General features: G+C 36.9%; 2 pseudogenes; both read right to left on the bottom strand.

Annotated features, from left to right (window-relative positions):
• Positions 1 to 17,429: 17,429 nt before the first annotated feature.
• LOC149219508 (magnesium-chelatase subunit ChlH, chloroplastic pseudogene) lies at positions 17,430 to 19,313 on the bottom strand (annotated as a pseudogene).
• A 443-nt stretch (positions 19,314 to 19,756) lies between these two features.
• On the bottom strand, positions 19,757 to 22,575 carry LOC149219507 (C2 and GRAM domain-containing protein At1g03370-like; annotated as a pseudogene).
• Between the last annotated feature and the right edge of the window lie 590 nt (positions 22,576 to 23,165).

The following is a 23,165-nucleotide window of genomic DNA, read 5'->3' as shown; positions in this document are numbered from 1 at the left end:
GCAAAGGAAGTATACCTTGTGGAGATAGAATCCAAACACAAAATAAATATAGGAGAAAATCCATTGATGTGACAATGTTGGCTTGATGCAGAAGCATCTGGCTAACAAGTCAAGACGAAAGGAAAGGCTATTTCGTCTCTGAACAGGACAAAAGAGGAATTTGTTGAGTGAACAATGTGGTTGTCTTTTTTTATTTGTTTATATTGTTTAATTTAATAAAGAATAGTATGTAGGAAGGTCAAGAATTAATTAGGATAATTGTTATAAGTAACTAGTTTTATTTTCATAATAATAATGTAAGACAATAACAGTTCCTGGAACTAAACATATGTAACCAACAACAGTTGGAAGAAAAATAGTTCCATACAAACAGTTCCTTACAATCATTTTAAAAGAGGAACATAACACAATTGTAGGGTTCGACGTTTTGGAAAAGGGAGTGAAAAAGCTAATGAAATATATCTCTGAGCACACAGACATTTCTTTCCAGCATCCTGTGACTGTTGAACTATCTACATGTCATTCTGTTGATTTCCATTAACAATAAAAGTCTAGTCATTACTCTATTCAATAAGCATATGCACATACATGTATTTCGAATTACATTGGTTCAAGTGGGCCTACTAAACTAGATAAGTTGCAGACACAACCCAAGAATGTGTTGCAGAGGCAAGACCTACAGACCCTGACATAACAAGCATATGAACGCCGAATAATCTAGGACAAGCCAAATATCTCGAGCATTAAAAATACAGACAAGGCACAAGCATTCACAAACAGAAAACCAAGCGGAATACCCAGGTATGCCTGAAGAATAAAATCCATTGTTTTATTTATAAAATAAGCACGAGAAAATCTCTGTCCAGTCATACACATTTCAAAATCCTATTCGAATAATTATACAGTCCATGCCATAACATATTACAAGTTCAAAGTGACATAACGTGTAGGTCTAGAAACCCTAAGGCCGAACCTACAACTATCAACTAACAAGAATGACTATACAAGCCAATGGCCTGAGACCTCATACAGTCGACGACTTAATAAATTTCTGAAACAGGAATTACAATAACCCAAGCCTATAGTGTTGAATGCAAATGACAAGAAGAACAAAGAACGACTCTACTGGTGTCTAGCCAGAGTTTCGAACAGCTGGATTCCAAAGCCCTCCAGGTCGTTATACCTGCAACGATAGCCATTTATCAAAGTTCGTGAGTATTGAGAGGCAAAGTAAGACAAGAACAGATGGAAGAACAAAACCTAGGTTCAAAAATTACCTGACAGAGGCAAGCTGCGGTCATGGCAGTTCATTAAGGTTACCCTACTCACGAAGGAGTAAAAAAATCAATCGACTGAGCAAAAATAGGAGACAACTGACAGCATAGTACCAGAGAACTTACCCTTGCAAAGTTGAAGGAGCCGAAGCTGAGAAGTGCAACTGCATCCTGTTCGAAATCAAGAGAAGATGACCAAAGACTCAACAATTGTCACCTAGAAAGGTTCAAGCTGGAAAGGATCACATTAACCAACAAACAACCAACATTGGCATCGCATACAGAGTGAACACAGAGTTATGTTAACCAACAAACTACAATTTCACAATAATCTACAAGAACAAGTGCAGGTAAAGCAACGTAAATGAACTAACAGTTGTAACATAATTTCATATTGGATTGAGGACGAAAACTTTAAGGTCAAGCACCGAACCAAAGCACATTAACAACAGAAACCTCACTACAACCATGGCTTACCAAGAATGTAGAGCTCTCAAACTCAACAAATGTGCATGAAGATGACTTACACTATGATCCAGGTGGATATTGGTGGCCACCTGCCAAGTCCACCTAGACCCCCACCATTGTCCCTCTTGACATTTTCAGTTTCCTTAATTATAGCACAATTTACTATTTTTAGCAGTTTTCGGGTCCTAAACTTCAGGAGCCGTTTTGAGGCCCTAAACGATGTTTTTTGGGGAATCCCGCTTCCTGCGATTTTTTAGATAAAAAATCGTTGTTTGCGTTATAGTCCTCAGAAAGATCTTTTCAACGGGCTATCATGCGCGTAAAACGGAGATCGTATGCCAAAGTTACGACCCCGGGAAGTTGATGTACCAATTTACCCAAACGGGGCCCATAGTTTGGCGTTTTCATCTTCTAGGGTTAGGTTTTGGAATGTGAAGGGTTTTCCGTTGTTTCTCAACTATAAATAGGCCCTCGAGCCTCATTGTAACACAGTTCGGAACAGTTCAGAGGCATGTAGCCGACACATCTCTTCTCAGAGATAAGCTACCATCGCCCTAGCTGGGTCATTTCTATTTGTAAGCATATTTCAGTATTCTCCATTAGTGAAATGAAGTATTATTTCCGCTGCATCTCTGTTTTTATGGTTATCGCATCTCTGTATTTATGGTTATCTCTGTAATCTATTGCGTTCCTGCTTAAATCCGGATCAGTGGTATCAGAGCGGTCTGCTTTTTCTCGGTTTTTCTTTGCATGTCCCCAACGAGGTCGGGATATAAGGAGTTAGGTCTTGAACTGGTCGAACCTTTGCAAGACCAACCTCGCAAATCTCGACGGCCTCCCATGGCGGATGAGAAGAAAGACGAGGGGGCAGGAGATCCTATCAAAATCTTGCTCGAGGAAGCGCTCGAGCGGCAAAGGAACGCGATGATGGATAGCTTTTCGCAGATCCTTCAGCGGCTACCCAGAGGCGACGCATCGGCTTCCAACAGCTACTCTGGAAACGCCACACCGTTTAAGGTACAAGTTAATTTTGAAATCCCCATCTTCGAGGGTCAAATAGACGCAGATGCCGTAGATAAATGGTTAAATCTGCTAGATGGGTATTTTTCTGTTCACGAATTTTCAAGTCGGGAGAAGATTGTTTTCGCTCTTCTCAAAGCAGCCCCCCACGTCAAGGACTGGTGGGAAACCTATTGCGAGCAGAAGGATGAAAGTACAGGCTCACTATTTTCAACCGCACCCACTTGGAATGACTTTCGGGATGCCATCAAGGAGCAGTACTACCCCGTCGGAAGCTATGAGGACAAATACATCAAATGGACCACACTGCGGCAGGGACGAGACCAAGATGTGCCGGAGTTCACAAACATTTTTCATACCCTTCGCACACAGTTGGGTATCAAAGATTCTGAGCTGCATCTGGTACTCAAATACCGCGGCTGCCTACACAGATACATCCAGGAAGAGATGGAGTTCTTGAACATCTCCTCACTCGGCACAGCATACCGATACGCTGTCAAAATCGAGCAAAAGTTCAAACAGAAGAAGCGAGACTTTGGATCTGCAAATCCAAAGCCCAAAGGACAAAGCCAAGGCGGGGTGACCCAAGACAACCCGTCGAAGCCGCAAGAAAAGAACAACACCACGAAGCCGAAGAAGGACACAGGAAAGTGGTGTGAGTTCCACAAGAGTCCCACTCATAACACAAGTGAGTGTCGGACCAAGCAGTCGCTGGTGGCCGAGTTGAAGGCTTCTGAATCAGATGCATGTTCCGACTCTGAGTCAGAACCTGACAAGGGGAATGACAAAGGGAAGCAGATTATTGATGCGGATCCCAGCGCCACTGTTGCTACTGCCAAGATCCAGAAAAATGAGCTCGAAGATCCAGAGGAGGGGGAACGTCTTTTCCACTCACAGATGTGGGTGAAGGGTTCGCCGCTGAAATTCATTGTCGACAGTGGCAGCCAAAAGAACCTCATTTCAGCAGAGGTCGTGAAGCAGTTGGGCCTACCAACTACACCACACCCACAGCCGTACAGTATCGGTTGGCTCCACGAAGGACGAGATCTCAAAGTTCGCCAGCAGTGCCGCCTTCCCTACAGCATCAAGCCCTTCACAGACGAGGTATTATGTGATGTTACAACTCTGGATGTTTGTGATGTACTATTAGGCCAGCCATACTTGTGGAGGCGACATGCTGTGTATGAGTCAAGGCCTCGCGCTGTCATCATTTCTTTGGATAATTCATTATACAGGATACCGGAGGTAGCCCCACCTACCGCCACCTCTTTGATCACTGCTAAGAAAGGCAGCAAGCTCATCTCACAGACTAGGAAATTTATTTTCTGTCTGGTTCGCTCCCAAAGTAAGGGGAAGACCGTTGCTACATCCATGACCCCCGCGAAGGGTTCCTCCACACAGCAGCAGCAACAGAGGGATACAGTCATGACAGAACACAGGAACAACTTCTTGTTACCCGGAGGGGTACCACACAAGTTTCAGGTGGGCGACAAAGTTTGGTTACATCTGCAGAGGGAGCGCCTTACCAGAACCCATCAGAAACTCAGACCACTTCGACATGGTCCTTACACCATTACCAAGGCTATGGGAGACAATGCATTTGAGCTCAGCATTCCCCCATTCCTTGGCCTGCACCCAATGTTCAATGTGGACCGCCTTCGGCCATACTTTCCACCATTGCTAGATACATACGACATTGCAGAACAGCTCACCCCCACAGAATTAAATCCAGATTGCATGGAACAAGCTGCAACTGATCGAATCATGGACACACAGATCAAGAATACTCGCCAACAGAATATTCAACTGTATCGAGTTGTCAAAGCAGGCCAACTCCTTCACAATGGCAAGTGGCTCACCAGGGACCAAGTTCAGCAAAAGTTTCCCCATCTCATGGAGGAACTCAACGCAATGGGGACCATTGCTTCCTAAGGGGGGAGGAATGATCCAGGTGGATATTGGTGGCCACCTGCCAAGTCCACCTAGACCCCCACCATTGTCCCTCTTGACATTTTCAGTTTCCTTAATTATAGCACAATTTACTATTTTTAGCAGTTTTCGGGTCCTAAACTTCAGGAGCCGTTTTGAGGCCCTAAACGATGTTTTTTGGGAAATCCCGCTTCCTGCGATTTTTTAGATAAAAAATCGTTGTTTGCGTTATAGTCCTCAGAAAGATCTTTTCAACGGGCTATCATGCGCGTAAAACGGAGATCGTATGCCAAAGTTACGACCCCGGGAAGTTGATGTACCAATTTACCCAAACGGGGCCCATAGTTTGGCGTTTTCATCTTCTAGGGTTAGGTTTTGGAATGTGAAGGGTTTTCCGTTGTTTCTCAACTATAAATAGGCCCTCGAGCCTCATTGTAACACAGTTCGGAACAGTTCAGAGGCATGTAGCCGACACATCTCTTCTCAGAGATAAGCTACCATCGCCCTAGCTGGGTCATTTCTATTTGTAAGCATATTTCAGTATTCTCCATTAGTGAAATGAAGTATTATTTCCGCTGCATCTCTGTTTTTATGGTTATCGCATCTCTGTATTTATGGTTATCTCTGTAATCTATTGCGTTCCTGCTTAAATCCGGATCACACTAGGGTTTGATCTCCCATACCAAGGCGGGGTTAACAATCCCAAGGGTGGACACTTGTCCATCGATAGAAGCATAAGGTACCAATCACAATTGCAAACTCCAAAACTAAATCAAAATCATTACAATTACCCATAATCTGCTTGCCATCATTACATTTCATTTATTCACACGTTATTAACCTTGTGTGGTGTGACAAGGGTGGGCTGGACCCATCATGGCTTATCACATTGTTACCATAAGTCATAGGTTTCCTAGTAAGGCATTGCACTAGGTCTGTTATATTTTGTAGTAATAGGTATGAGTATAATAGGTGACACAAAAGATGAAATGCCTAGCCAGATCACACCCTACTCCATTAGCTATTGCAATTACTTCTTCACTTCATTTACTTCTAGAAAATGCTCTCTATATAGTCTAATATTTGGTAATAGGAAGTCAGGAAACAACTCTATCTCATCCACCACTTCCCTCATAGGTGGAAAACCATTAGGGTCCTAGAGTAATCCTCTATATTACTATGTAAAATCCCCGAAATGTACTATTTTATTTCTAGCGCATACCTCCAAGAATGTCTTTTCCTTTATCGATGCATCACTTGGTTGATCCTCTCTTAAGAAGAGAACACACACCTTACTCAAAGTAATAAATTTTTTGTCTTGGTTGGTGCATACCGAGTGAGATATTTTATTTACCTTTTTGTTGATGGTGTATGAAATTCCATCCTTGATTAGGAAGTACTAGTTTTCATTCTTCATGAATATTGTATCCACAATATACATGTATAGTATTCCAAACATTTCCCTACACATATCAAGTGGTACTACATTTAACTCCACTTTATCACTAAAATATTTACTTATAATATATTTTACCTAATATTTTTTCAAAACCTTGATTTCAACATCCTTTTTCACCCATCCTAATGAGTATGAGCTTGGAAGATCATGAACCTCGAACCCAAGATTGCTATCTCAATTAGTTTCGATGACATTAACCTAGAAATTGGAATTGAATAGAGTGTTTATGTTGCTCTTCTTGACTTGAATCTTGATATGGAATTATGTTCCTTGTCATTACACTAGTACAAAAGTGCTAATTAGTTACTAAAAAATGATTAAAATTTTCATATAAACAATCATTTTTTAGTTGGTGACTAGTAGTAGCTAATTTACAGTGTCTTATAACATGACCAACTTTTAGTAATCTTTAGCATAGTCATTAATTGGTTGTCTCAATTTTATCATCTAGTAGTATATTTAGTCATAAATTTGGTCATTAATCTATTCGTTGATTTAGTTATTAATTACCACAATTAATGACCAAATATACAACAAAATATATTATTATATGATCACACATGAAAATAAATTAATGACCAAATGAATATGACCAAAATGTTGGTCGTGTTATAAGATATTATAAATTAGCTACTAATAGCCATCTATATGAAAATTTTAGTCATTTTTTGAAACCAATTAATGACCAAAGAAATACGACTAAATTTTGGTCATGTTATAAGATACATTAAATTAGTTTCTAATAATCAATATATGCAAAGTTTAGTCATCATTTGTAATCACAAATTTATCATTTGCAGTCGTCATTTATCATTTTTTTGGTAGTTTCATGTTCATTATATAAATGACTAATTTATGTAGATTTTAATCCCATACAAAAATTACCTGCATACAAATTCTAAAACACATAAAATAAACAATGAGAGAGCATAGCACATAAAACACATATACACAGAGATTTTCCCCTAGATCCCAAAATTGGGACTACCAGCTTGATTTTTCATTATGTTCCTTTCAATTTTATAATAGATATTTATACATGCTGAAGCATCCAATACCATGGACTAAAAACCATCGCATCCAATACCATGGACCGAAAACCATCTCATCCAAAAACATGTGCGAAAATCATGCACAAAACCATAGGTGGGTCTGCCCAACCTAACATAGGTTCCAAAACCAAAATTTTCTGGGTTGTTGCCCTGGAACCTATAGAACAGGGTTACCTGCACCCCTCAAACCCCCTATTATGCCCCCCCACTACGCAATCAGAGCAATGAAGGGGGGCCTTCCCCCCCCTTCTAACCCCCCAGTTAACTACGAGGGCTAGTTGTGGAAAGAATATAAAATAATCCAACATTATCCCACTTGTTGTTTTCTTTCCACATGGGGCCATAAGAGAGCTTAGTCATTTATCCAACCCTACAATGCCCATTGTTTCTCTACACCAAGAGAACTTCTCAGAGCTCATAGATTTTTTCAATGCATCTATAGTATTCTTCAAAGTGTCCACCCTTACTAGCAACACCTTTTTGTCTTCTATAATATCCCTCACAAAGTGATACTGAACATCAATGTGCTTTGTCTTTGAATGATATGCTGGGTTCTTTGCCAAGAAAATTGCACTTTGCCTGTCATAATCTATCTTTATAACTCCCTGTATTGACCTCATACTTGAACACAAAATCTACAACCAAACTACTTCCTTGCTTGCATGAGTGGCTGCCATGTATTCTACATCTGTAGTTGATAGTGCCACTATAGATTGTTTCTTACTCATCCAACTGACTACAGCTCCAAATAGGTTAAACACATACCCACTTGTAGATCTTCTGTAATCCAGATCTCCAACCCAGTCTACATCAACAAAGCCATGAATATCCAACACTCTGTCCAATCCTAGTCTTCCTTGGTAGCACAAACCATAATCACTAGTGCCACGCAAATACCTGAAAACCCACTTCACTACTGTCCAATGTTCCTTTCCTGGTTTTGACATAAACCTACTCAATACTCCCACTGCATCTGCAATGTCTGGTCTACTATAGACCATTGCATACATGAGGCTACCGACTGCACTTGCATATGGAACACAGGACATGTCCTCTTCCTCTTATTGTGTCTTGGGACACTGTTCAGTAGATAACTTTACACCTACAGGAATAGGAACCTTCATCGGTTTACTATCCCGCATATTAAACCTCTACAATATTGTCTCGACATACTTCCTCTGGTTTAACCAGAGCTACCTCTTTGTCTGATCTCTTTTAATTTCCATGCCCAAAATATAGTTTGCAGCACCAAGATCTTCCATGTCAAATTTGGAGGACAATTGGGTCTTCAAATCCTGGATAATTTCTTTGTCATCTCCAACGAGAAACATGTCATCCACATACAAGACCAGATAAATAACACAGTCACCAATTAATTCAAAATACACACAGTGATCTGCTTTAATTCTGGTGAAGCCAAGCCCCCGTATAAATGTGTCAAATTTCTGATATCACATCCTTGGTGACTATTTTAACCCATACAAAGCCTTCTTTAACTTGCATACCAGTTCTTTCTTACCCTTCACCGCAAAGCCTTCAAGTTGCTTCATGTAGATTTCCTCTTCCAGATCCCCATGAAGAAATGTTGTCTTCACATCCATTTGTTCTACCTCAAAATCAAAAGTAGCAACAATAGATAAAACTAATCTAATAGAAGTTACCTTGGCAAAAGGAGAAAAAATATCACCATAATCAATTCCTGGCACCTGGGAATAACCTTTTGCTACCAACCAACCTTTGTAATTCTCCACCTTTCCTTCTTCATTTGTTTTTTCTTGAACACCCATTTGCTGCCAATGGGTTTCCTTCCAGTGGGAAACTCCACCAAATCCCAAGCCTCATTTTTGTGCAAAGATGCCATTTCATCATCCATGGCCTCTTTCCAGAGTTTTCCATCCTCTGAATCTACTACTTCCTTCACATTTCTGGGATCATCATCAGTAATATATAAAGAAAAATTTGAACAGAAAGTAGATGGACTATACCTTTCTGGCTACCTTCTTTCTCGAATTGATCTTCTCACACCCGGAGTTTGTGGCTCTTCATCTTCTAATTCCTCCTCTGTTGTAGAGTCTGATTCTTCCTCCTTTAGCTCAAACTCTGTCTTCTCAGGTTCCTTTGGTTAGATTTCATGTTTAATAACATCTTTCGCCTCTTTGAACACCACATCTCGAATATACACAACCTTCCTTGTTACTAGGTTCCAAAGCTTATAACCCTTTAAACATCCTTATACCCAATAAAGATGCACTTTTCAGATTTACTATCCAACTTGTTTTGTTTCTCCTTTGGAACATGTACATATGCATCACATCCAAATACCCTCAAATGGGAAAGAGAGGGTTTTTTACCAGTCCATACCTCTTGTGGAGCCTTATCCTCCAACGCTGATGAAGGTGATCTATTGACCAGGTAACATGTTGTCTCCACCGCCTCTGCCCAGAATTCCTATCCTAACCTGACACCACTGAGCATGCTTCTTGCCCTTTCCATCAATGTCTTGTTCATTCTTTTTGCAACTCCATTTTGCTGAGGTGTATATGGAGTAGTCTTCTTCCATGCTATACCACACTTCTTACAGAATTCTTCAAATTCCTTACTGCAAAACTCTCCACTGTTGTCTGTCCTCAGCACCTTTATCTTCTTCTCTGTCTAGTTTTCTACCAGAGCCTTAATTTCTTTAAACCTGTCAAAGACTTTCGATTTCTTCTTAAGGAAACATATCCATGTATTCCTTGAGAAGTAATCTATAAATGATACATAGTACACAGACTTACCCAATGGTGGAACCTTCACAGGTCCAAACACATCACTGTGCACAAGCTCTAATATTTGTTTTGCCCTCTTACCACCAGAGGGGAAACTCACCTGATTCTGCTTCCCATATACACAATTTTCATAGAAAATAAAAATCCAGAGAGCTATTACTCATACCTTCTACCATATCTTTACCATGAAGTATTCAAAGGCCGTTTTCTCCAATATGTCCAAGCCTTTGATACCACAACATGGTCTTCTCTCCAGAGACCACTAGATTTTCTACTCCACTTTCAGGAACCACAGAGCTATTGCACCCATCAATAAAAGTGCTACCTTGTAGCTTGTACAGAGTTCCAATCCGAACTCCCCGCATCAATATCAGTGCTCCCCGAAACCATATTGTAGGTATCCTTATTGAACATTGTTTTTACACCTGCATCATCCAACTTACTTATAGAAAGCAGATTTCTTGCTAATGCGGGAATATGCAGAACAATCATAAGTGTTCTAACCCTTCCACCTTGCAACTTCAACTTTACTTTTCCACGACCGACGATTCTAGCCTTCTTGTGATCCCACAAGAAGACATCACCACCATCATATTTCTCAAACTCGCAGAACCACTCTCTATGGGGAGTGAAGTGAAAGGATGCACCTGAGTCAATCAACCATGCCTCATGATCTACATGTGTACTTGAAGAAGCCAAGTACACATCCCCACCTTTATTTGAGGTGGTTTTCACTTCTACAGAAGGAGCATCATCATTTCCCTTTCCTTTATCAGGAGCTTTAGATTTACAATCCCTTTTGTAGTGCCCTTCCTTTCCGCATTTCTAGCACACCACATTTACAGGTTTTCTTGGAGATTTAGATCTCCCTCTAGATTTAGATCTCTGACTCGATGACTTATTTTTGTTTCTATTCTGGGACCGTCCTCTTACAGACAAGGCATCACCATTTTGGCTCTCCATATTTTTCCATCTCATCTCCTCTGTCGGTAGGGATGAGACTATTTCATCAAACTGCAAGGAAGTTGCATTGCTACCTATTACAATAACCAGACTATCCCATGAATCTGGCAGAGAACACAACAAACTGATGCATTTATCTTCATCTGAAATTTTAATATCAACAAATGATAACTCACTTACCATAGTATTAAATGCATACAGATGCTCTGTCACTAAGTCTCCATCTTTCATCCTCGGGTTATACAACTTTTTCCGCAGGAATAGTTTATTCACTAGAAACTTAGATTGGTACAAAGTCCCTAACTTATCCCACAAAGTCTTCATCATAGCTTCCCCTAATACATTCAACAATATTGAATCTGAGACACACAATCGTATTGTGCTCTTTGCCTTCTAATGCAACTTCTTCCATTCTTCATGAAACACTCCCATTGGTTTAGTACCCAGATCTACTGCGATCCACTGATCTTTATCCACCAAGAGATCCTCCATCTTGAGTTTCCACAACTCAAAACTCTAACCATTAAAATTCTCGATCTCTATCTTTCCACTGCTCACCATCTTCTTTCACCACCACAATTGAACTCGCAGATCTCCCACTGAACAGGGTCTACCACAGGCCTAAGCGAAAACCCTCAGCAACAAAGGCGTCCCCTTGAAGCCAAAACAACTCTAATACCAAATATAGGTTTTAACCCATACACAAATTACCTACATATGAATTCTAAAACACATAAAATAAACAATGCGAGAGCATAACATATAAAACACATATACATAGAGATCTTCCCCTAGATCCCAAAACTGAGACTACCAACTTGATTTTTCATTATGTTCCTTTTAGTTTTATAATACATATTTATACATGCCGAAGGATCCAATACCATGGACCGAAAACCATCGCGTCCAAAAACATGTGCGAAAATCATGCACATAACTATAGGTGGATCCGCCCAACCTAACATAGGTTCCAAACCAACATTTTCCAGGCCCCTGCCCGGACCCCATAGAGTGGGGTTACCTGCACCCTTCAAACCCCCTGTGACCCCCCCACTATGCAATCGGTGCAATGAAATGGGGTCTTCGCCCCCCCTCTAACCCCCTAGTTAACTACATGGGCTAGTCGTGGAAAGAATATAACACAACCCAACAATTTAGTAGTTTATATTCATTTCATTTACTTTCATTATTAATCATTATAAATGACTAATTTAGAAGTATATTCATTTTATTTATGTTCATCATTAATCAATAGAAGCTAATAATTTAGTAGTTTTATATTGATTTTATGTGTTCATTTTTAATCAACATAAATTAATTAGTATGATTTTTCGATTAAATTAAAAAAAAAAGTCATAGCATGTGCATGTTCATCTAATATGAAAACACAAAGTTACATATCTTAATTACAGTACTAAACAATATCAAGTGCAACTATAAATAATTTCAACCGCATAAATTATATTATATGAAATTTCAAGTAGTACAATACGAGTTTCCAACTTAATATTGGTTGGACTACAATTTACACATGAAATGTTGTTTCATGACTTCAAAACATCATCATTTTGTTGCCAAGGCATTGCATTTTTTTTCCAAGGCATTGCAGGTGAATTCACCAACTCTGAAGATTTGACCATCAGTCTCTATATGTCTGTCTTATGTGGGATATTGGATCTAAGGGTATCACTAGACTAGTTCTTTTATCTCTCTCTTTTTACATTTCTCACTCCAATATTATTGTTTCCTCTTTCTTCAATTCATGCTTCTTACCATAAATAATGATTTCCTTTTCTGGAAACAAAAGAATATATAATGCAGAGTATAAGACATGAAAGATAATGAATACTAGAATATAAACTAAAGTAGACTATAGAGGATTTATATGACATATACCTCAACATCAACCATGTCAAAGCCATTTTTCCCCATAGAAGAAAGAAACCCAAACAAGTTTTCTTCAGTTCAAAAATAGTGGCCACTATGTGGCCAGATGACCTGTATGAACAAATCAAATAAAACTTCACCATAGAAAAGAACTTAGTAACTTAATATTCAACCTTTAGGGAAAGCTTACATACAATCATGCCAACTAAGTTACATGATAAAAAGCTAAAGTTGTAGATAACTTGTGAAAATAAATAATTTGATGTATGATGTCTAATCCTTGTTGTTCTATATGCGATGACATTTAATTCTATAACGCATGAACTTGGTCAAGTATATAAACAACATGTGCTCCAATAACAACATGAAAGTAAATTTTCTAATAGTCATGAATTTTTTTTAACACAAAACAGTTAAAAGGATTTCAATAAATATCATGTAATACTAATTTCATCTTCAATATTTGGTTGTTGTTTAAATGGACATGATACCAAGTATTTTCAATTTCATAGTTAAAATACAACAAAATAAAAAAAAATGTTCAAAATACAATCAAACAATAAAGAGAGGATATCATGGAATGGACATTGCAATTATAAAAAAAAATTACCTATCCATCAATGTCTTGTCTGGAATTCCTAAAACATTTTCTTGCTCAAAATAACCATGAGGTGAAATAATCATATCTAAGACATGCTCTGCATTGTCTCCCCATCCTTTTTCCAATCACATTTCCTATAACCTATCCATAATAGAGTCAAGTAACAATCAAATAAAGGCATTGACATTTGTTTTTATCTTTTATATCTATAAACTTTGAATTTGATCTATTTCAAGAACATATTAATTCATATTTAAATTCTTCCTTTCGTGAGAAGGTATCAATCAATTAGGAAATCAGAAAAATCGACCTCAATGACATCCTCAAACAATTTCTACAATATCAATATTTTTCTTCTTGTGATATCTCGCACAGAAAAAAGAACATATCTGCAAAAGAAAAAGCCATATATTACTTATGTTCAAACTCTGTATAAGGTGTATTCTTAAGCAAGTTCTTAGGGTTTTCCTTCTTTCTTTACCAAAGTAGACTGTAGCTTGGTTAAACTCTTTATCCTTTCATTCAACATCAATTTCTACAAGATAAATGTGACACATTATTTTTTCCCATTTCTCAGCATCCTACATATGATAAATTGAAAGTCACATAAAACCAATAGAATACCCTTTTCGAGCCAAAACAAATGAACAAACAGTGTCTCTAATAAGATTTCACACATCATAAATTACTTTGTCATGTGCTCAGCCTAAATGTGAGATTCTTTGAATCAACTTTAGGTCATATTTAATGGGAAATTTGTATGTTTACCATGATGTCAATTTGGTGTTAAAAGCAATATATAAATCTGGGTTATTATCATAGAAATTCAAGCATAATTTAGAAAAATAGCATCATTGCAAGGTAGTGGAGAAAGAAACGTCTTCATAATTAGGTGAGACTACAGAGTGTTGAAACCCCAAGCCACAAATTCAAAGCCGACATGTGTGGGATGCCAAACACAAAAATACTACAAATAATTCCTGTAATTATAATGCAACAAGGTAGCTTCTTTATGCCTTATTGTTGTATAATTTATATATTTCATGTACAAAAATCAACCTAATACAAGCACTCATAATTTGTTATTTGCATATCATTTCAATGTTTCCATTCACTTTAAAGATAAACTAATCCATGGAATTTTTTTTTTCTTACTTTCCACTTCCCTAGCATGTTTGTCATTAATCTTAGAACTTTTTCTTCATTTAATATGACATGTAATTTTATGTTGAACCATGTTATCCGCGTAAAGGGACAGAAGTGAAAATGTCTTAACCATAAGAAATACCCTTACATCTTTTAATGAAATTATTAAGCAAGCCTGTAGTTAAATATCCTAACCCAGAAGAGTAGATTTGGGAAAATATGTTTGGAATCCCTGGAGTATTTGGTGATCTAGTCATTGGGACAGGCTTTTTTCATTAGGCAGTGACATTTGTATATTTGAATAGTATATTAGTGGTTGGGAGGAGATTCTGAAACCTAATCCCAATTCCAATTTTAAGTAACATCTGGCTGAATGTTTTATTAACTATCTGGGTAAGATACAAACTATACCGATTCTTTCACCTCATGGTTATTTTGAGCAAGGAAATGTTTTATGAATGCAAGAGAAGACATTAATATGAAAATTTTAGTAATTTTTTAGTAACTAATTATCCTCTACCCTATACCTTTGAAATCCCTTGTCAACCATCATAGAAATGGAAGCCTCATCACGTGGATGAACTCTAAAATATTTACTTGTTCATCTAGGAATACCACTTTTGCTTTCTTTAACATCACCTATTGCAATGTATTCATCGGTAATAATGGAAACAACACATGTAATCAAACATGGATTGTAGTGGAAAAAACAGTGGATTGTTATAGATAGATAGAACAACATTGAGAACTTGAGCATGTAGGGTGTGGACAAAAAAATATGCATCCCTTGGAACAGTGATAGAGACTTGAAAAACTAGTTGCACTAATAGTTGTGACACAGATGGCGTAGTTAATAGCAAAGAAGAATTCACAAGGTACTCCAAAATCCTGTAATAGCTTCATAATGTCTCCAACAACAAAGTTTTATTCTATAGCTTGTCATTTTCAATACCTTAGTCATTTCTTATTTCCACTCCTCATTGTGACATAATGGTAATGTCCACGGTAAATGACCTGTTGCGTCAAAATTAGTCAAAAAACTTTTAAATTTACCATGAGAATAGAAACAATTCACCATTTTTATATTGCAAATTTCCTTTCAATTGTCATATATAACTATTTTCATGTCATCCACAACCTTCCCCGAGTAGAGACAGTTTGAAGAAAGTGATGACTCAAACTTAGACGAGCTACAATTCTCATCCAAATCAAGACTGTCATGAATTTTTTTGGCAAGAAAAATGACTACACTCTTGGCTATTACACTAAGAAATCCTTTATAATCACAACGTTGATTGGGTACTACCAAAACCTTCAAAAGATTCACATAGAATGATTGCATTGTAGACTCAACCTTATTCATAGTCTCAAAGTCCAGGACATCAGTTGACTTCCTTTTAATTTTTTGGGCTTGAGATGTCGACCTCTGATGCATCTGCATGTCTCCCAGACTGACCAAGATGCATTATTTAAATCCATTTGATACCATGGTCACTTATTTTATGGTGATGAAGTATTGTTTGTATAATAGAAAGACATTCATGTTCAATTTACTAATGAGAAGCAGGTCCATTCCTCATAGACACTAGGTTCATTTATCGAAGAACTAAAACTATGCTAGTCTCACTACCAGCTTCTATACATACTGCATTTGGTGCCACATTTCTAGTTGTAGGTGCTGGTTCAACCTCTTTCTTTGCATCTACCTTTTAATCACTAATAAGAGATATTTACGAAATTATTTATTTGTACATCCTCCCTACATCCTTCAGTATTTGCATCCCCAGAACCAATTTTAGGCATCATTATTGTTGCGCTTTTTAGTAGATGTGTTGAAAAGGATAAACATCATCTAGACTTGAAAGGCATCTCGAAAATCTCATGTGTTGTGCTACCTCAATATCTGTTAGCTTTGTTCCAACCAACAAATCGATGAATTCAATTCCAGGTTTCATGTGTTCTCTCAGGGTAGTACAAACAACCCTTATGAGAGGAGATGAGTGCTATGATGAAAAATTATTAAATGCAACAACAATATGTTAGCCACTTACAAATGATAATGGTAAGAGGGATAAACCAAATAGTTTCAAAACGTCCTCTATACCCTTTTTCTTAGCAAAACCCCCCATATTTATCTATGTTATGCAAATTATTCTCTAAGAGACATCTATCATTTCTTATACAATATGGAAAAGTATTCTATGTTTGAATACAAATTTTTAGTAGAAGTATCAACCCCCTAGCTTTGATTTTTCCCTCGATGGTTCATCTCCATCCACTGAACTAACTATTTTTTGTTCTAAATCAGTTTCCATGGGAATAAACACAGAAGAGTTGGCATATTCTTACAGTAGGGAAGACAATTCATCACCAGATCCAAGTTTTGCAATAGTATTTAAGATTTCAATCAATAATCCACACCAAGACCCCTCAAAGAAGTAGAATGGTGCATAAGCTCATCCAAGGCAGATGATAAACACCTAGGAGTGTCACCTGCCAAAAGCAGTAAGTAGGTTTTAGATGTAAAAAAAATCACAAAACATCTTAGAGAACCACGATCATTAATAGCTTGAAGAACAAGTTTATTAAGGCACAAAGCATCCAAAAATTGTGTTATGCAAGATACTACATCTACAAAAGGGTAGAAAACAATCATGATGGCATCAAAAAAAGCATTAGGTAAACCAATGACATCTAGAACAAAAATATAAAGTTGGATATTTGTTAATAAGATCACTCATTACTGCAGATGTAAGTGAAAATACCCCACCAAAAAAGTTCTTTTATCTTCTAAATATAGTGCACAAGCAAAAAATGGAAAAGAACTCTCTTCAGATCCATTAAGGTAACAAAATTTTATGGTTAACATACATCACTCATACCCAAATTCTTTCCAGACATAAATTCCAGGGATCCATGAGTTTCAAAATACAATACATCATCGGCCTTAAATATTGTATCCAAAAATGAGTGATAAGAAACAAATCCATGGTGCAGACTTGTTGATTTTGTGAAAATAAGCCTCATTGGATCGCCTTCATATTTTAAAGTTGGTTGCACTCCTATGAAAACATTTTCGAAATGTTTTCCATATACAAGTAGGTTCTCCCCATCATAATTAAGGTTCCCTCGAGGTTTTCCCCAGTTTTCTTCCAAAGCCTTAGCATAAGGTGTGATTTGGTGGTACTCTCTCACATTTATTTTGTAAGAAATATTAATATTTGGGTTGTTGAAATTAACTTATTTTACATGAATTATGTTTTCAATCAGTGCTTCAGAAGTATCTGGAAAACCTTCTACATTATATCCATATGTCTTCAATTCATGTAATACACTGAAATTTGAAGAGAATACATTGAGGTAGGTTGTAGTGCCAACATTGGCTTTGTTAGGTGGGAAGCTAAATACATATGCAATTATTTTCTTGTCCTCCTACAAAACATGCAAGTAATAATATATTGCATCGGTGAATATTGTCATTATACCTAAATTCAATTATCTCAATTAGGTTGTAACATGCAAAACAAATTGAAATGACATTTTGACATGATCACCTTTGCTATTTTCTTTATCTAAGCCCAGTTGGTATCCTTTGTACAAAATTGTTTAAAACACTTATGAAGTGCATAGGACTTGCCTACACATCAATATAAAGAAGATAGGAACATTTTTTTATGACCACATCAAAAGAACCCTGCAATTGCTGAAGAGAAACTTTTATCCTACATATCTGTATGGTACCACGACCCCTATTTTGGTATTCTGACATCAATGTAATGATAATTTGAATTTCACAACAAGGTTGCCAATTTCAGACATATTATATTGTTAACATGTAATATAATTGATGAACTTGCTAAAACAATGTTCAGAAAAATAATGAAACCTACCCATTCTTACATCACAGCCTGAGAAAACAATCGGCTCCAAACCACAATCAAGCTTAGGAAGAGAAATATTCCATGCAACCTGAATTGGATGCAATCCCAATGTGTTGATAAGCCATTCCTCTGTAGTATAGTACAATGGTGGCAAGTCCACAATGTAGGGAACATCAAGCTTAGATAATGCTTGTATAGCACAAGGATGATCCTATCTAGCAGGTACACCCATAAGTGTAAACATGGTCAAAGAAACCAAAACATCTACAAGAGATTTCTTTGTTATTGGATCATACAAGAAACACTCCATAGGGGTGGAAAATTATAATCCACCTAAAAATATTGGCACAACCTTTGCACCTCTAGTTTCCAATTCCATCACAACAGCCACATAGTGACTATCTTCACCAATAATAATGTGGCTTCATTGCAAGGTGATACCAATGACTGGTGCACTTAGGTGTTTGAGTTTCTCATTTGCATCCTTTTTAGTGTCATACCAATTCAAATACTCTTTAACATCATAATACATGTAAGGAGCTAGAGGGTGTAATATTCTTGTGTCCAAATAAACAACTAGATCAACAAACTCTAATTGTTTTTTATTGAGAGCAGGTACATACAACCCAGCAATCATCTTAAAGAAGTTTTCAATATTCTCTAGGGATCCACCTAATCAAAACTACAAAATCATGATATAGGATCTATTATCTTGAGCCTTGTTTCTTGGAAAATACTTCAGGAATTTGGGTATGGTCCTAACAAGCTTAAGCATGCTTTACTCAAAGCCCAATGACTTCTTATTTCTTTTAAACATTTGAAAGAAAGGAATTTTGGATTGGTCCAACTGATACATACTAAGCATGGTTACTAGGTATATGATGCCTTAAAAGGAAGGATTATTATTTTGGCTCCTCAAAGACAAAATGGCCTCAACTGACTCTAATCACACTTCATCAACTGACACATTTTCAAAGAGAGATATCTTTGGTGATCTTAACCAAAAATAAGGTACATTGAAATTCAACATTGACTATCAAGGTAGCCATCCTATTGGTGATGAAGAGGTTATGTCCTCTCATACTATGGGCACTAATAATGTATGTGATATCTCGAGCAAAGTTTTTCCCGATTGTAAGGTTGAACTGTCTTCCAGGTCCCTTGATTGATTCAAGTGCTCTAGTAGAAAAGAAAATGATAATTGATGAGAATTATAGGTAGAGGCTTTCAAATCCAATTATTTACGTGGTAATGATTATTTTCTTGAAATATCTTGGAATTGGTGCAATCAAAGAGATGAGGAAGCACCTAAAGCTGGTCTCCAAAAGGAATACCATGAAGGGTAAGAACTTTGTCAATAATCCAGCCATTTCCATTATTAAGATTTGACTTTTGTTGAATACTTGTGATCTCTATACAAAACCTAGAAACATGTCTATTGAACTTGTACAAGATCTATCTTTGATATACTTTTTGTTTGTAAAATTCCCATGTTGTGGTTTTGTAGTTCAGACAACCATATTTCTCCATTATCTCTTTGTCTAAGAAACCCCCGTCATATAACTCCATGAGTGGGTCAACCTGTCATTAGGAATTGCAAAAAAAATATTAGTAGGGATGTATTTATGAGCAACAAGTAATACTGAATTAGTAAGAGCGACTTTTTGTAGGCCATTGAGTTTCAATGTTTATTATTTCAATGATGTAGCATGATCTTACCAAAATAGACCATCAACACAATCGTTTAAACTTTGTCTGAAACAACCTAAATATCAGAACACTAGCTTCACAAGAATTCAGAATAGGGTAATGCCTTATAAATTGAGATACTTACACTAAATGGTAATTTTTGTGAATGGACCTTGGTCATGCTCACTTCCTTGACACCCAAAAAATATCCAGAATATTCATTTTGGAGATCCCCTAAATATATCGGTTCTTGATTCTCTAGTATTTGCATATTTTTCTCAAGCCTCACTGCCCTATTCCTCCATTTTACCATGATTTTCCTGTTTGACATATAAATTGTACTTCTTAGGAATCAAACAAGAAAGTATTTCAAGCTTTGTTCAAAATACCAAACTAGCTTATCTCAAATTCATGCACATCCACTCTTTATTTTCAATTTTCTTTATTGGAATTGATCCAAATCAATTGTCTTTCATTGATCCAATATTGCTTCTGCCATTGTTACAAGTGACAAAGGAAAATGTATGGTTTCTACAATGAGAAAAGAACTCAAAGTGTAATTTCTTGCAACATTGTAGGAAACATAGGACTGAAAATGGAACTCGAGTCTTCCTATGCCATATGTGTACTTTGCACCATGTCTAGCATCAAGGCCTCTTCCTCTATGAAGGAATATGACCATAGATGGAATACGCATTTATATTGAGAAGGATGAAACTCCACTATTTCTTCTATATATTCCCATAGAAAGGAAATTTGGTTTTATGTCCTAAGAAATTTGCATAGAAACCTAGCATCCTTGCAGATAAGAATAAGGGACCCTACAAAACATAAAATCACTTGAGACCCATGTTATGGTGTGTTATTTGCAACAAATCATGAAAATGTATCTAAGTGAGGCATAGATACCTGAAGAGGAATTTTATGTTTCAAGTAGCAAGAAAAATCATTAATCAAAAACTCACTTCGAAGTGAAAATAGATTCTGGAATGTTGAATTTGTCTGAAGTGAGTTCTAGGCAATCTGAATAAAATTATTTCTCATTCTCATGATGTCCAGACAAATAGAGAAATCCACTGAACTATACACATGCCAAGGAAAAGACAAGTATCTACTTGAGATTTAATATTGAAATATGAATACCTTTTATCCAACTTCATTTTCCATCTTTGTTATGTATTGAGTAACCATATCAGGATCCTTTGTATTGGTCAGAAATATCCTAAGGTGAAGCTTTGATTGGCAAGCTTCTGTCAGCCTTCCCTGAAGTGGGATCCACAAATCAGCTAGTTCTTGTGAAGTAAAGTGCAAAAAATTGATCACAGCATACCCTAGAAATGTAACCTCAGCAAAAGGCCCTTAAAAGTAAAATACTTCTACATCCATCATAGAAGGAGGGTCTTCTATCGTATCATATTTGAATATTTCTATAGAATTATTTGGATAATGAAAGTTAGAAATGAAATCGTGAACAAAAGCATGAATAAGCATAGAATATCAAGCACAAAATATCTTGATATTTTTATGACATTTTACCATGCCATTGAGGATGTAGTGTATGCAGTTTGATTGAACTTGTTTTGGGTTTCCCATTCCAAGTAAATATCACATATGGATATGAGTAACTAGTAGCATCTACAACAAAGAAATCATTTCCTTCAATTAGGGAGACTGTTAGTAGCCATCCATCTCCTTGTGCTTTAATTCCATGATCACCAGCTATAATCAAGCGATGAATAATTTTGAGAAACCAAAATGTTTTTAATAATTTCCAATCTTACTTTCATCTAAATAAGAGCTCTAGGAACTGAAATGGATCAAAGTATGAATGACATATTGTCTCACTCGTTTGGAACTATGCATGCATGAAATGTGAAATCATCTTGAAAATATGCTCCACTTGGAGAACAAGTAACCCACATGTAATAACTTCTCCCAAAGAATCAGGTAATATAGCCCACAAAATTCCAAGCCCTGCATCACACTGAAATTGGCCAGGATGATGTGAAAAAGGAGATATGCCAAAGAAAATAATGTAGATACCAAGGTAAAAACTCGAATGTAACTAACAATTATAAGCTTCTATTCCAATTGGGGATCCATCTGCAAATCTAATCTTGGTTTTTCTTGCTCATAGGCCAAGGATAAATAATCCAGTGGTGTAGCATATGATGAGCCCCAAAAATGGATAATTATATGGGCTCATTCAACCTCCTAATTCAACTTAATCCACAATTCTCATTAGTTTATTGCATGCTTTTTATTATATTTATGCTAATAGAGTGAATTGGGTTAGTCATTATGCCAACAAGTGTAATGGGTGCTTTGTGCATATTTTTAGTCAACTTTGAGACAAAATCAAAGGTTTTAATGAGCACTTGGCAGCCAAATTCGTGGAAGAACAAGGGAGAGGATTTGTAGGAAGGTGTACCCTTCATTTATGGGCCCTTACATCGAATTCTCTACCATCATCTCGGAGTTCAAGGGCCACCAAATCAATTATCACAAGGGCAGCCGAGCAAGTGCTAGTAAAAGTGCTCTTAACTACAATTTTTGGTAGCCGAGTTCCTAAAGTTTAGGAGGGATGTTGGGGTCCTCAATTTGTATAAATAAGAGGGCTTAGGGCCTCATTTCAGTTAGTCACTTTGTAGGCAGAAGTTAGCTAGTTTTAGTTCGATTTTAGTCATTTTTAAGGTAGTAGGCTAGCTTTGCATTTCAGCACATTTTCAAGATTTTCCTTGTGGACAGTTTTTGGAATGTAACTATTCCTTTGATCAATAAAGATGAATCCAGTTTGCACCATCTCTAAATCTCTCTTAAGAGGTTGTAGCTCTTGGGGTTGGGCCCATCTCAAGTGCCTAGTACCTCCTTTGTTTACCTTTATGTGTTTTTGCTACATTCTTAGAATAAAATTTGCTATTTAGATTTAAATCTTGTTTTGTTGTTTAGATTGCTTTTGGTGTTTAAAAAATATTTTCATGTTCAGATTGAGTTGATAGGTTAATAACAATGAATATCTTCAGAAAAA

Source organism: Pinus tabuliformis, chromosome Q (genome assembly GCF_031772625.1).
Source record: "Pinus tabuliformis cultivar Carrire ecotype Pingquan chromosome Q, CPIR1, whole genome shotgun sequence".
Lineage (NCBI taxonomy): Eukaryota > Viridiplantae > Streptophyta > Pinopsida > Pinales > Pinaceae > Pinus > Pinus tabuliformis.
The sequence above is the reverse complement of the archived record's forward strand: the minus strand, read 5'-3'. Positions and strand labels throughout refer to the sequence as shown.